Below are 12,337 nucleotides of genomic sequence, written 5' to 3' on the forward strand. Positions count from 1 at the left end.
TGGTCCTAAGGCGTAAACAAGCTTTTAGAATGTAGTAGCAGTGCAGGCACCATAAAAGGGAACATTGAAATACTCCAAACATAAAGAATGCTAGAGATGTAGATTTGTTTCAACAGACCATTAAACTCAGGGTTATCTGACATGAGTGGCAACGTTTTGAAATGTAGTGACAGTTTGAACATTACAAATATTTAAATGCTCCAAACATAAAGAATGCTACAGATAAAAACATGTTTTACAGACATTATTACAGACACTATTCATATGTAGTATTAACCCAGCATGTCTGTTTTCCTGTGTCCTACGTAGGTCTGTCTAACTCCTGAGAGAGTTGTTTTTATCAAATGAATCATCCCTGTCCTGAGAGAGTTGTTCTTATTAAATGAATCATCACTGTCCTGAGAGAGTTGTTCATACCAAATGAATCATCACTGTCCTGAGAGAGTTTGTTCTTATTAAATGAATCATCACTGTCCTGAGAGATTGTTCTTATTAATGAATCATCATGTCCTGAGAGAGTTGTTCATACAAATGATCATCACTGGTCCTGAGAGAGTTGTTCATACCAAATGAATCATCACTTGTCCTGAGAGAGTTGTTCTTATTAAATGAATCATCACTGTCCTGAGAGAGTTGTTTCATACCAAATGAATCATCACTGTCCTGAGAGTTGTTCTTATTAAATGAATAATCACTGTCCTGAGAGAGTTGTTCATACCAAATTAATCATCACTGTCCTGGGAGAGTTGTTCATACCAATTAATCATCACTGTCCTGGGAGAGTTGTTCTTATTAAATGAATCATCACTGTCCTGAGAGAGTTGTTCTTATTAAATGAATCATCACTGTCCTGAGGGGGTTGTTTCATACCAAATGAATCATACTGTCCTGAGAGAGTTGTTCTTATTAAATGAATATCACTGTCCTGAGAGAGTTGTTCTACACAAATGAATCATCACTGTCCTGATGAGAGTTGTTCTTATTAAATGAATCATCACTGTCCTGGGAGAGATGTTCTTATTAAATGAATCATCACTGTCCTGAGAGAGATGTTCTTATCTCTGATCACGTGCCATAGCTGAGTCGCGGCTGCGAAAGGTTTAGCAGGCTCTTAGCACTTCATATCTGGCTTAAAGACTACTGCCACTCTGTTGGATAACTTTATAGGCTTACTACTGCCACTCTGTTGGCATAACTTATAGACTACTGCCACTCTGTTGGCATAACTTTATAGGCTACTGCCACTCTGTTGGCATAACTTTATAGACTACTGCCACTCTGTTGGCATACTGTATAGACTACTGCCACTCTGTTGGCATAACTGTATAGACTACTGCCACTCTGTTGGCATACTTTAGACTATTGCCATCTGTTGGCATACTGTATAGACTACTGCCATCTGTTGGCATAACTTTAGACTACTGCCACTCTGTTGGCATAACTTTAAAGACTACTGCCACTCTGTTGCATACTTTATAGACTACTGCACTCTGTTGGCATAACTGTATAGACTACTGCCACTCTGTTGGCAAACTGTATAGACTACTGCCACTGAGAGCAGCACCAACAAACCTCAGACTGAGGAGGCACGCAACAACAAACCTCAGACTGGAGGAGCAGCACCAACAAACACTCAGACTGGAGGAGCAGCACCAACAAAACCTCAGACTGGAGGAGCAGCACCAACAAACCTCAGACTGGAGGAGCAGCACCAACAAAACCTCAGACTGGAGGAGCAGCACCAACAAACCTCAGACTGGAGGAGCAGCACCAAAAACCTCAGACTGGAGGAGCAGTACCAACAAACCTCAGACTGGAGGAGCAGACCAACAAAACCTCAGACTGGAGGAGCAGCACCAACAAAACCTCAGACTGGAAGAGCAGCACCAACAAACCTCAGACTGGAGGAGCAGCACCAACACAGACCCTCAGACTGGAGGAGCAGCACCAACAAACCTCAGACTGGAGGAGCAGCCCCCAACAAAACCTCAGACTGGAGGAGCAGTACAAAACCTCAGCTGGAGGAGCAGCACCAACAAACCTCAGACTGGAGGAGCAGCACACCAAAACCTCAGACTGGGGAGCGGCACAACAACACTCAGACTGGAGGAGCAGCACCAACAACACCTCAGACTGGAGGAGCAGCACAACACAACCTCAGACTGGAGGAGCAGCACCAACACACTCAGACTGGAGGAGCAGCAACAACAAACTCAGACTGGAGGAGCAGCACCAACACAACCTCAGACTGGAGGAGCAGCACCAACAAACCTCAGACTGGAGGAGCAGCAACAACAACCTCAGACTGGAGGAGCAGCACCAACAGACCTCAGACTGGAGAGCAGCACAAACAAACCTCAGACTGGAGGAGCAGCACCAACAAAACCTCAGACTGGAGGAGCAGCACCAACAAAACCTCAGACTGGAGGAGCAGCCACCAACAAAACCTCAGACTGGAGGAGCAGCACCAACAAAACCTCAGACTGGAGGAGCAGCACCAACAAAACTCAGACTGGAGGAGCAGCACCAACAAAACCTCGAGCTGGAGGAGCAGCACCAACAACTCCGACTGGAGGAGCAGCACCAACAAAACCTCAGACTGGAGGAGCAGCACGCAACAAACCCTCAGACTGGGAGCAGCACAACAAACTAGACTGGAGGAGCAGTACCAACAAAACCTCAGCCTGGAGGAGCAGCACCAACAAAACCTCAGATTGGAGGAGCAGCACCAACAAAACCGCAGACTGGTAGCGGAGGTAGCCCAGTTGAAAGGTTGGGAGGGTTCAGGAGTCTGGCCCGAATCAGTTCCTGGTTCCGTTAAGGGAGGAAGGAAGATGACGTGGAGTCGTATTTGTGCACCTTCGAGAGGACGGCACAGCGGGAAGGATGGCCCAAGCGGGCCAGCCTGTTGGCACCCTACCTCTCTGGGAAGGCCCAGAAGGCCTACTTTGATTTGAATGCTGACCAGGCCGTGAATTATGAGGGACTCAAACGGGAGATCCTGAGCTGTTATGGATTCAGTCTCGCATGGCGTGCACAACTGGTCCACGACTGGGCCTTTGATCCCACCTTTTCCCTCCGTGCTCAGATGAGCGACCTGGTGCGCCTGACCAAGGGCTGGCTACAGACTGACGTACCGTCCCTCCGGATGATTGACAAGCTCGTCCTGGATCAGTACCTTCGGGCCCTGCCATACGAGATGAAGAAGACAGTGAGCATGCAGAACCCCCAGAGCCTGCAGGAATTGCTGACCGCTGTGGAAATTCACCAGAACATCCAGGACTTGCTGAGAGGGGCCCGAGCGGAGAGAGGGGATGCGGCAAGGGGGACGAACAACACAAAGAGAGATGAGGGGCTGAAGGGGCCCCGGATGGAACCAGCCGAGGCTGTGAAGCAGGAGGGTGACCCAAACCGACGACGTCAGCGGCTGCTGGACCTAGATCAGAGATGCTGGTATGAGTGCGGTGAGCTGGTGCACCTCGCGTGGAGCTGTCCCGGCCGGGAGGAGGCCATGCCCTACGCATCCCCCAGCTCTGGGGTAATCTGGATGGCGAGTTAAGTCACCTCCTGTTGGGCGCACACCGAGACGACCCCTTCAATGGTTCCGGTACGAATCGATAGCATCGATACCAGCGCTCTGCTGGACTCCAGCAGCATGGTGACCCTGGCCCACCCGCAGTGGCTCACCCGAGAGGGGAAGGAGGAACCGAGGGACGAGGAGGTGACAGTGTCCTGTGTACACGGGGACACGAAGAGGGACCCAACGGTACCGGTGAGGATAACCACCCCAAGGGGGGAGTGCCAGATGCGTGTGGGGGCTGTTCCTAACCTACCCGTGTCCATTATACTCGGTCGAGACTGCCCTCTCTTCCAGGCACTGTGGAGGGACCTGGGGAGGCGTGCACGTGAGGTAGGAAGAAAAGGAAAAAGGACAGTGGCCTGTGCAACCCACCCCCCGCCACGAGAGGTGTCCACTAGGCCCGAGTCGGACCCGGAGGAGGGAGACGACCCCGCTCCGGCAAGCGAGCCACCTATGTGAGGAAGACCTCAGGCTCCCCTTTATGGAGGTGGAGGCCCTAGATGGACCTCCCGGCACGGGAATCCTCACGGGTCAGTTCGGGACGGCTCAGTTAGAAGACCCCAATCTCCAGAATGCTAGGGGCCAGGTGATTGCGGTGGATGGCGTAATGTTACCTGGGGTAAGTGATTGGTGCTACCCCCACTTCGCAATCAAGTGTAATTTATTGTATCAGGTAGTAAAGCATAATGGGAAGACAAAAGACTTGTTACTCATACCCAGCCAGTATGTTAGGACTGTGTTGCAGCTTGCCCACACCCACCTACTTGGGAAACACCTGTCGATGGAGAAAACCAGGAAGCGGAGCGGGAACCGGTTCCACTGGCCCGGAGTCAAGCCCACCATGGAGGACTACTGCCGTAGTTTCCCGGAGTACCAGATCACAGCTCAGAGGATACATTATAGAAACCCTTTGGTTCCCTTGCCCATTATAGGAGTGTCATTCGAGCTGGTGGCAATGGATCTGGTGGGTCCATTGGTGAAGACCGCGAGGGGACACCAATACATCCTGGTAATCGTGGATTACGCCACCCGGTATCCTGAGGCAATCCCGCTACGCACGGCGGCAGCAAAAGGTATCGCACGAGAGCTCTTCCATTTATTTAGCCGGGTGGGTATTCTGCGGGAAATCCTGACAGACCAGGGCACCGCATTCATGTCTCGTGTGATGAAAGATGTCTGCAATCTATTACGAATAAAACGGGTGAGGACCAGTGTGTACCATCCACAAACGGACTAGTCCACTAGTTGAACGCTTCAACAAGACCCTAAAACAGATGCTAAAGAAGGTCATCGAGAGAGACGGGAGGAACTGGGACCAGCTGCTGCCCCACCTGATGTTTTCAGTGCGTGAGGTACCCCAAGCATCCACAGGGTTCTCCCCCTTTGAGCTTCTGTATGACCGTCGGCCCCATGGGCTGCTGGACCTAGCCAAGGAGGTCTAGGAAGAGCAGCCAACCCCCCTTTGCAGCATAGTAGAACATGTGGAGGAGATGAGGGCGAGGATGACGGCAATTTGGCTAATGGTGAGAGAGCAAATAGCCCAGGTGCAATGTGCCCAGGAGCGTGTCTACAACCGGGGGGCTCAACCACGAGAGTTCCAACCAGGTGAGAAGTTCTTGGTGCTGATCCCTACAACGAAGAGTAAATTCCTGGCTACGTGGCATGGGCCCTACGACATCGTTGAGCGGGTAGGCGATCAACTATAAGGTCCGCCAACCGGGCCATAGAAAACCCCTCCAGCTGTACCATGTGAACTTACTGAAGAAATGGCACGCACACGAGGCGCTGTGCGTAACGTAGACCTTGCCACAGTAGGGCCCGCCCTCTGTTGAATTTGCAATGGGGGAAGACCTCAGCCCGACCCAACGAAAAGAGCTCAGAGAGTTGGTCCAGCAGAATACAACCGTGTTCTCCGAGGTGCCGGGGCGCACGGATCTCGTGGAACATCATATCCACACACGTCCGGGAGAAAAAGTGCATAAACGGTCATACCGGATACCAGAAGGTACTGGAGGAGTCCCACAGTGAGTAGTCTAGCCCTATCGTGCTGGTTCCAAAACCGGACGGAACCGTCCGCTTCTGCAATGACTTCCGGGGCCTGAACGAGGTCAGTAAGTTTGATGCCTACCCCATGCCCTGGGTGGACGAACTGATTGACCGCTTGGGGATGGCGAGATATGTCAGCACCTTGGACCTGACGAAGGGGTACTGGCAGGTGCCACTGGCAGCGGCCTCTCAGGAGAAGACTGCCTTCTCCACTCCGGGGGGGCTATACCACTACCGGGTTCTGCCTTTCGGGCTCCACGAGGCACCAGCGACCATTCAGCGACTCAAGGACCGCGTCTTGCGGCCGCACAGTGAGTACGCAGCTGCATATCTGGCAGACATAATTGTGCACAGTGACAGTTGGGAGTCACATCTTTGTAGGTTACAGGCAGTGGTTGATGCACTAAGGGATGCAGGTCTGACAGCGAACCCCCACAAGTGCAAGCTGGGCTACGCCGAGGTGGAGTACCTGGGCTATCAGATCGGGAGAGGAAATGTGAAGCCCCAAGAAAAAAAAATCGCTGCCATTAGGGGATGGCCGGTCCCCCGAACCAAGAGGCAGGTGAAGTCATTCCTGCGGTTAGCAGGATACTACAGTCGGTTTGTACCTAACTTTACCGCAATAGCTTCTCCCCTCACAGACTTAACGAAGGCACGACTACCCCAGACGGTGCTATTGACGGAGGACAGAGGAGGCATTCCAGGCCCTGAAGGATGCTCTATGTTCGCACCCGGTACTCGTCACCCCGGACTTCTCAAAAAACCTCCTGGTCCAGACAGACGCGTATGACACAGAAGTAGGGGCCATTTTGTCCCAAGAGCAGGAAGGCGAGGAGCACCCAATCATGTATGTCAGCAGGAAGCTCCTCCCGAGGGAGAAGAAGAAGAACTCGAATGTCGAGAAGGAGTGCCTCGCCGTGAAGTGGGCACTGGACACCCTCAAGTATTACCTCCTYGGGAGGAAGTTCACCCTGATCACTGACCATGCCCCGCTTGTGTGGATGGCAAGAGGTAAGGACACAAATGACTGTGTCACTCGCTGGTTCCTGTCCTTCTCTTTCTCTGTTGTCCACAGGTCGGGGGCCCAGCACGGCAATGCAGACGCCCTCTCCAGTAGCCCTGAGCATGCCTCCCTCCCTGTCAGGGCTAAGGGGGGGGGGGGGTATCCCAGGAGGTCTACCCCGGGGGACCGTGATAGAGGGGAGGTACGTGATGCGACGCTGGCTCCCTCTGCTGGGAGTACGTGAGCTGGGCACCCCAACACGGATAGCTCCAAGTGGAGGTAATTAGGGGAAAGTGCCAACCAGCCGTGGAGGCCAAATAAAAGGAGCACTGTGGCACACCGCGGGAGAGAACGAGGAGAGACCGTCACAGAGCAAAAGTGGAGAAGAAGGACCAAGCCAAACCTACGTAATTTTCTTTGTTATGTTAATTTTATGTCCTAGTAAAGTTGTTTTTGGGGACTAAATCCTCCCTGTCTCTGTGTTAATCTCTGCACGGGCAACCCAACACCCCACGGTTTAACACACCAGGAAATAGCAGTTCTTATTAGTGTAAAATGTGGATTTCAAAAGACATAAAATATAAGGTCTGGTGTCGTTTACCTTAAAAACACAAAAATATGTATCCTGAAAGGGAATTTTATGCATTTTAAACACTTTTTGTCAGTGGATGTAGGTGTTTTTGCCATGTCCCCAGGTGCTATTTATCAACTACTTCAACAAGAAATATAAGCCTAAAATAATAAAATTGATAGAATCTCTCCATTATTTTATAGTCCTAGTTAGTCTCTTTCAATTGTTTTTATGATTATTGTATTTATTTTATTTAAGATTTTCTGTGTGTCCGTGATATCACTTTCTACCAGGTTAGTTTGTGGTAATTCTCCATTTAAGAAAACCCCTTCCTACAATAACACTACATTCAGCTGTCCTAATTACTTTGGTTGGAAACCTGTGGTGCAAAGCTACATAAATATCTACAGTGCCTTCAGAAAGTATTCAGACCCCTTGACTTTTTCCACATTTTGTTACGTTACAGCCTGATTCTAACATGTATTACATTGTGTTTTTTTCCTCCTCAATCTACACACAATGTCTTATGACAAAGCAAAAACAGGTTTTTAGAAATGTTTGCTCATTTATAAAAAAAGAAATCGCATTTACATTAGTATTCAGACCCTTTACTCAGTACTTTGTTGATGCACCTTTGGCAGTGATTAGACTCAAGTCTTCTTGGGTATGACACTACAAGCTTGGCACACCTGTATTTGGGGAGTTTCTCCCATTCTTCTCTGCAGATCCTCTCAAGCTCTGTCAGGTTGGATGGGAAGCGTCGCTGCACAGCTATTTTCAGGTCTCTCCAGAGTTGTTCGATCGGGTTCAAGTACAAGCTCTCGCTGGGCCACTGAATGACATTCAGAGACTTGTCCCAAAGCCACTCCTGTGTTGTCTTGGCTGTGTGCTTAGGGTCATTGTCCTGTTGGAAGGTGAACCTTCGCCCCAGTTTGAGGTCCTGAGAGCTCTGGAGCAGGTTTTCATCTGTACTTTGCCTCGATCCTGACTAGTCTACCAGTCCCTGCCGCTGAAAAACATCCTCACAGCATAATTCTGCCACAGCCATGCTTCACTGTAGGGATGGTGCCATGTTTCTTTCAGGCGTGACGCTTGGCATTCAGGCCAACGAGTTCAATCTTGGTTTCACCAGACCAGAGAATCTTGTTTCTCATGGTCAGAGTCTTTAGGTATCTTTTGGMAAACTCCAAGTCTACTGTCATGTGCCTTTTACTGAGGAGTGGCTTTCACCTGGCCACTCTACCATAAAGGCCTGATTGGTGGAGTGCTGCAGAGATGGTTGTCCTTCTGGAAGGTTCTCCCATCTCCACAGAAGAACTCTAGAGCTATGTCAGAGTGACCATCGGGTTTTTGGTCATCTCCCTGAACAAGGCCCTTCTCCCCAGATTGCTCAGTTTGGCCGGGCAGCCAGCTCTAGGAAGAGTCTTGGTGGTTCCAAACTTCTTCCATTTAAGAATGATGGAGGCCACTGTGTTCTTGGGGACCTTCAATGCTGCAAAAATGTTTTGGTACCCTTCCCCAGATCTGTGCCTCGACACAATCCTGTCTCTGAGCTCTACGGACAATTCCTTCGACCTCATAGCTTGGTGTTTGCGCTGACATGCACTGTCAACTGTGGGACCTTATATAGACAGGTGTGTGCCTTTCCAAATCATGTCCAATCAATTGAATTTACCACAGGTGGACTCCAATCAAGTTGTAGAAACATCTCAAGGATGATCAATGGAAACAGGATGCAACTGAGCTCGATTTTGAGTSTCATAGCAAAGGATGTAAATACTTATGCAAATAAGGTATTTCTGTTTTTGATATTTAATACATTTGCAGACATTTCTAGAAACCTGTTTTCGCTTTGTCATTATGGGGTATTGTGTGTAGATTGCTGATGTGTTTTTATTTATTTAATCAATTTTAGAATAAGGCTGTAACATAACAAAATGTGGAAAAGGTCAAGGGGTCTGAATACTTTCTGAAGGCATTGTATTTGTCCATGTTTCATGTTGTTAGTTTGTATGTCCCACTCATACATTTCCACCCTGTTAGGCCAAATTATATAGAAAAAAAATCGAAATGTTAAAATATGTTTGATAGAGAAGTGTTCACCATTATGCTAGCTCAATCTCGCTTACTCACAGAGCAATGACTCATTTAGGCTCAACATTTCCACCCTGTTAGATTCCATCCACCCTGTTAGAATTATGCACAAATTGGAAAATGCACCCAAAAATCTGTGCCTGAGCTTGACCAGTATGTTTTTCTTAAAGTCAAACATGTCCTTTTTCTGATAGAATACAAAACAACCTTTTTCCCTCAAAGGTTTTGAGGTCCAAATGACCCAGCTACTCCAACCCTAATCTATTGCATCTGATTAAATAATGATGGTTGATAAACTGAATCAGGTTAGTTACAACTGGGGGTGAAGCAAAAACCTACAGGAAGGTAGCTTTTCAGGAACAGGGTTGGAGAGCCCTGACTTTGGACATCAACAGCCAGCCAGGGTTTTAATGTGTGTTTGGTCTTCGGTCTGTTGCGGGTAGAATAGCTCAGCCTCCTCATTGATAGCCCCTACTTTAGTGAACTTGCACAACACATTGCAAGCCAAGAAATAACAAATTGCAGTAGTCTATAGCCTACATCTTTTGACTAACAATGCACGGTGGTTGACACACCTACCTATGTCCCTCCCATCTCACTCTTTGCTGTGAAAGATGAGATAGTTTGTGTTTTTTTATTTATTTAACTAGGCAAGTCAGTTAAGAACAAATTCTTATTGACAATGACAGCCTACCCCGGCCAAACCCTAACAACACTGAGCCAGTTGTGCGCCACCCTATTCGACTCCCAATCACAGCTGGTTGTGATACAGCCTGGAATCAAACCAGGTTCTGTAGTGACCCCTCTAACACTGAGATGTAGTGCATTAGACCGCTGCGCCACACGGGAGCCCGAAGTAGACTACGGCAAATAGTTTCCTCCATTGCAAAAATACTGAATCTTAGGAGTCAAGCTTGACGCCCAGAAATGCAAGTCGACCGCCAAGGAGTTGAGGAATCGATTATTTTGGAGTCGACTCCTCACCACTACCTAAAGCACACCGATGCCGCATTTTATATCACTGCATGATAAAAGTGGAGGGGACAAAAATGAAATTTCAGAATATGGTTGGGGTGGTCATGTCCCCCATCCCCAATGAAAGTTGTGCCCCTCAGTACAATGCAGTTGCAGCATATAATGATAATATATGAAAGTATATACATTAGTAGTGCAGTAAGGTGACAGAACTATTGCATTGGTCCGGTAGACAAAACTGACTTCAGTGTGTAAAGAATATGAATAAATGGTAAGTGTGTGGTAGGGTGCAGGAGTCAGCCCAGAGTTCAGCTGTTGGGGCAGTCTGGTGGCTTGGGGTAGAGACTGGCTTTGAGACAGGTGGTCCGAGACTTGATGTTGACCTGGGCGTAAGGAAGGCGGCAAATAGCAAGCGGGACGACATTTTTTGTTATCTGGGAAGCTGCTTACTAATCTGCCTCCACCTACCTAGTAAAGTAGCCTATGATGTTAGACTCTGAAAAACATATACGTTTTACATAGCACTGAGCACGAGAATGGTTAAAACGCAGTTTTCCATTGTTTAGCTAGCTAAATAACTGATGGTGGAAATGAACGGCTGAGATAAGATTCGTTGCATTTAGTGGAAGCATGGAAATGAAAGGTTCGTAGTTAAACATTTTTCCATTTCCCGTAGCTAGCTAACTACCAGTACTGTACCAAACAATCTAACGTTAGCTAGCTAATATGTTTCCCCTCAAAGAATAAGTATGTCGTTGGACGCCGATGTATTTCTAAAACAATATGCGCAAACATGCCTTGTAGCTCATTTCAGTCATCACTTATTTTAGCATCTCTAACAAACTTGTACGATGATAGTTGGCAACACCAGTGTTTTTCAACAAATATTACGGTGAGGGGCCTTTGTTTCTAAGCGGTGCTTGATATTGACCAATTAGCAACCTCGATTTTAGCTACCGCTARCTAACTTGGTTAGCCAGGCCTGGTCAAGCAGACCGACTTTGTTATCTAGCTACACTTTCCATTTAGTTATCCATGAGTTATACCATCATGGTATTGTTACTAGTTAACCAGTTGTTAAGTTGTAATTTTGATAGCTATCGCGCAGACGTTAGCTAGCTATCTAATTAACTAGCTTTCTAGCTAGCATGAAGCAATGCTAGCAAGGCAGAATACAGCTTCACCAGCTAGCTATAAATGTCGCTAGCTAACAGCCCGTATCAACAGCGCCTGCCTTTGACTTGGTATTGAGGACACGGGCTAGTTAGCTATTTTGAATCTCGCTGGTTAACTTCAAAACCAGCTAACGTTGCTAGCCAACAAAAACATAAGAACCGAATCTGGGCCAAATCAAGGATGACATCTTCTGGCTCATATTGTCAAATTAATCGTAGGCGGACAGACAATACCTCAGTCTTCACATTTGATATTTCAGTTCTGATTTTTTTTAAAGACCGGTCGTTGTCTGGCTAGCAATGCTCCTCGACTAGCTAGCTAACATTCGCTAGTTTTGCCTGAAATATGTGGCATTATATAGTAAAATGGGGCACATCAAATTACATTAATAAAGCCCTAAAAAGTAGTTACATGTGGGATGCCTGATGATCAAGGTAAACGTTGATCATTTTGAGAACTAACTTCCGCTAGTTAGCTAGCTAGCTCAAGAATATCAGACTACCTGTGTCATTTGACAGTAAGTCATAGCTACATCATCATAAAAAAATGCTAACATACATGGAATAGAATTAACTTATTCTGACCATTTCTGTTGGCTATTATCTGGGCATTGCTTGATCTGTGGCCATATCAGGTCAATGCTGCTATTTGAAAGACACTTCAGTTCAGGAACGTTTTGTAACCTTTATTTAACTAGGCAAGTCAGTTAAGAACAAATTATTATTTACAATAACGGCCTACACTGGCCAAACCCGGATGACGCTGGGCCAATAGTGCGCAGCCCTATGGGACTCCCAATCACACCGGTTGTGACACAGCCTGGAATCGAACCAGTGCCTTAGACCGCTGTGCCGCTTGGGAGCCCATTAGTTTTATATCAAACTAATTGTTG

General features: G+C 47.7%; 1 pseudogene; it reads left to right on the forward strand.

Moving 5' to 3' along the window:
* Positions 1-10,598: 10,598 nt before the first annotated feature.
* The window catches only part of LOC112073330 (speckle-type POZ protein-like A), a 77,124-nt pseudogene continuing 75,385 nt past the window's right edge, over positions 10,599-12,337 (forward strand).

Source organism: Salvelinus sp. IW2-2015, unplaced genomic scaffold (assembly GCF_002910315.2).
Source record: "Salvelinus sp. IW2-2015 unplaced genomic scaffold, ASM291031v2 Un_scaffold2230, whole genome shotgun sequence".
Taxonomy (NCBI): Eukaryota; Metazoa; Chordata; class Actinopteri; order Salmoniformes; family Salmonidae; genus Salvelinus; species Salvelinus sp. IW2-2015.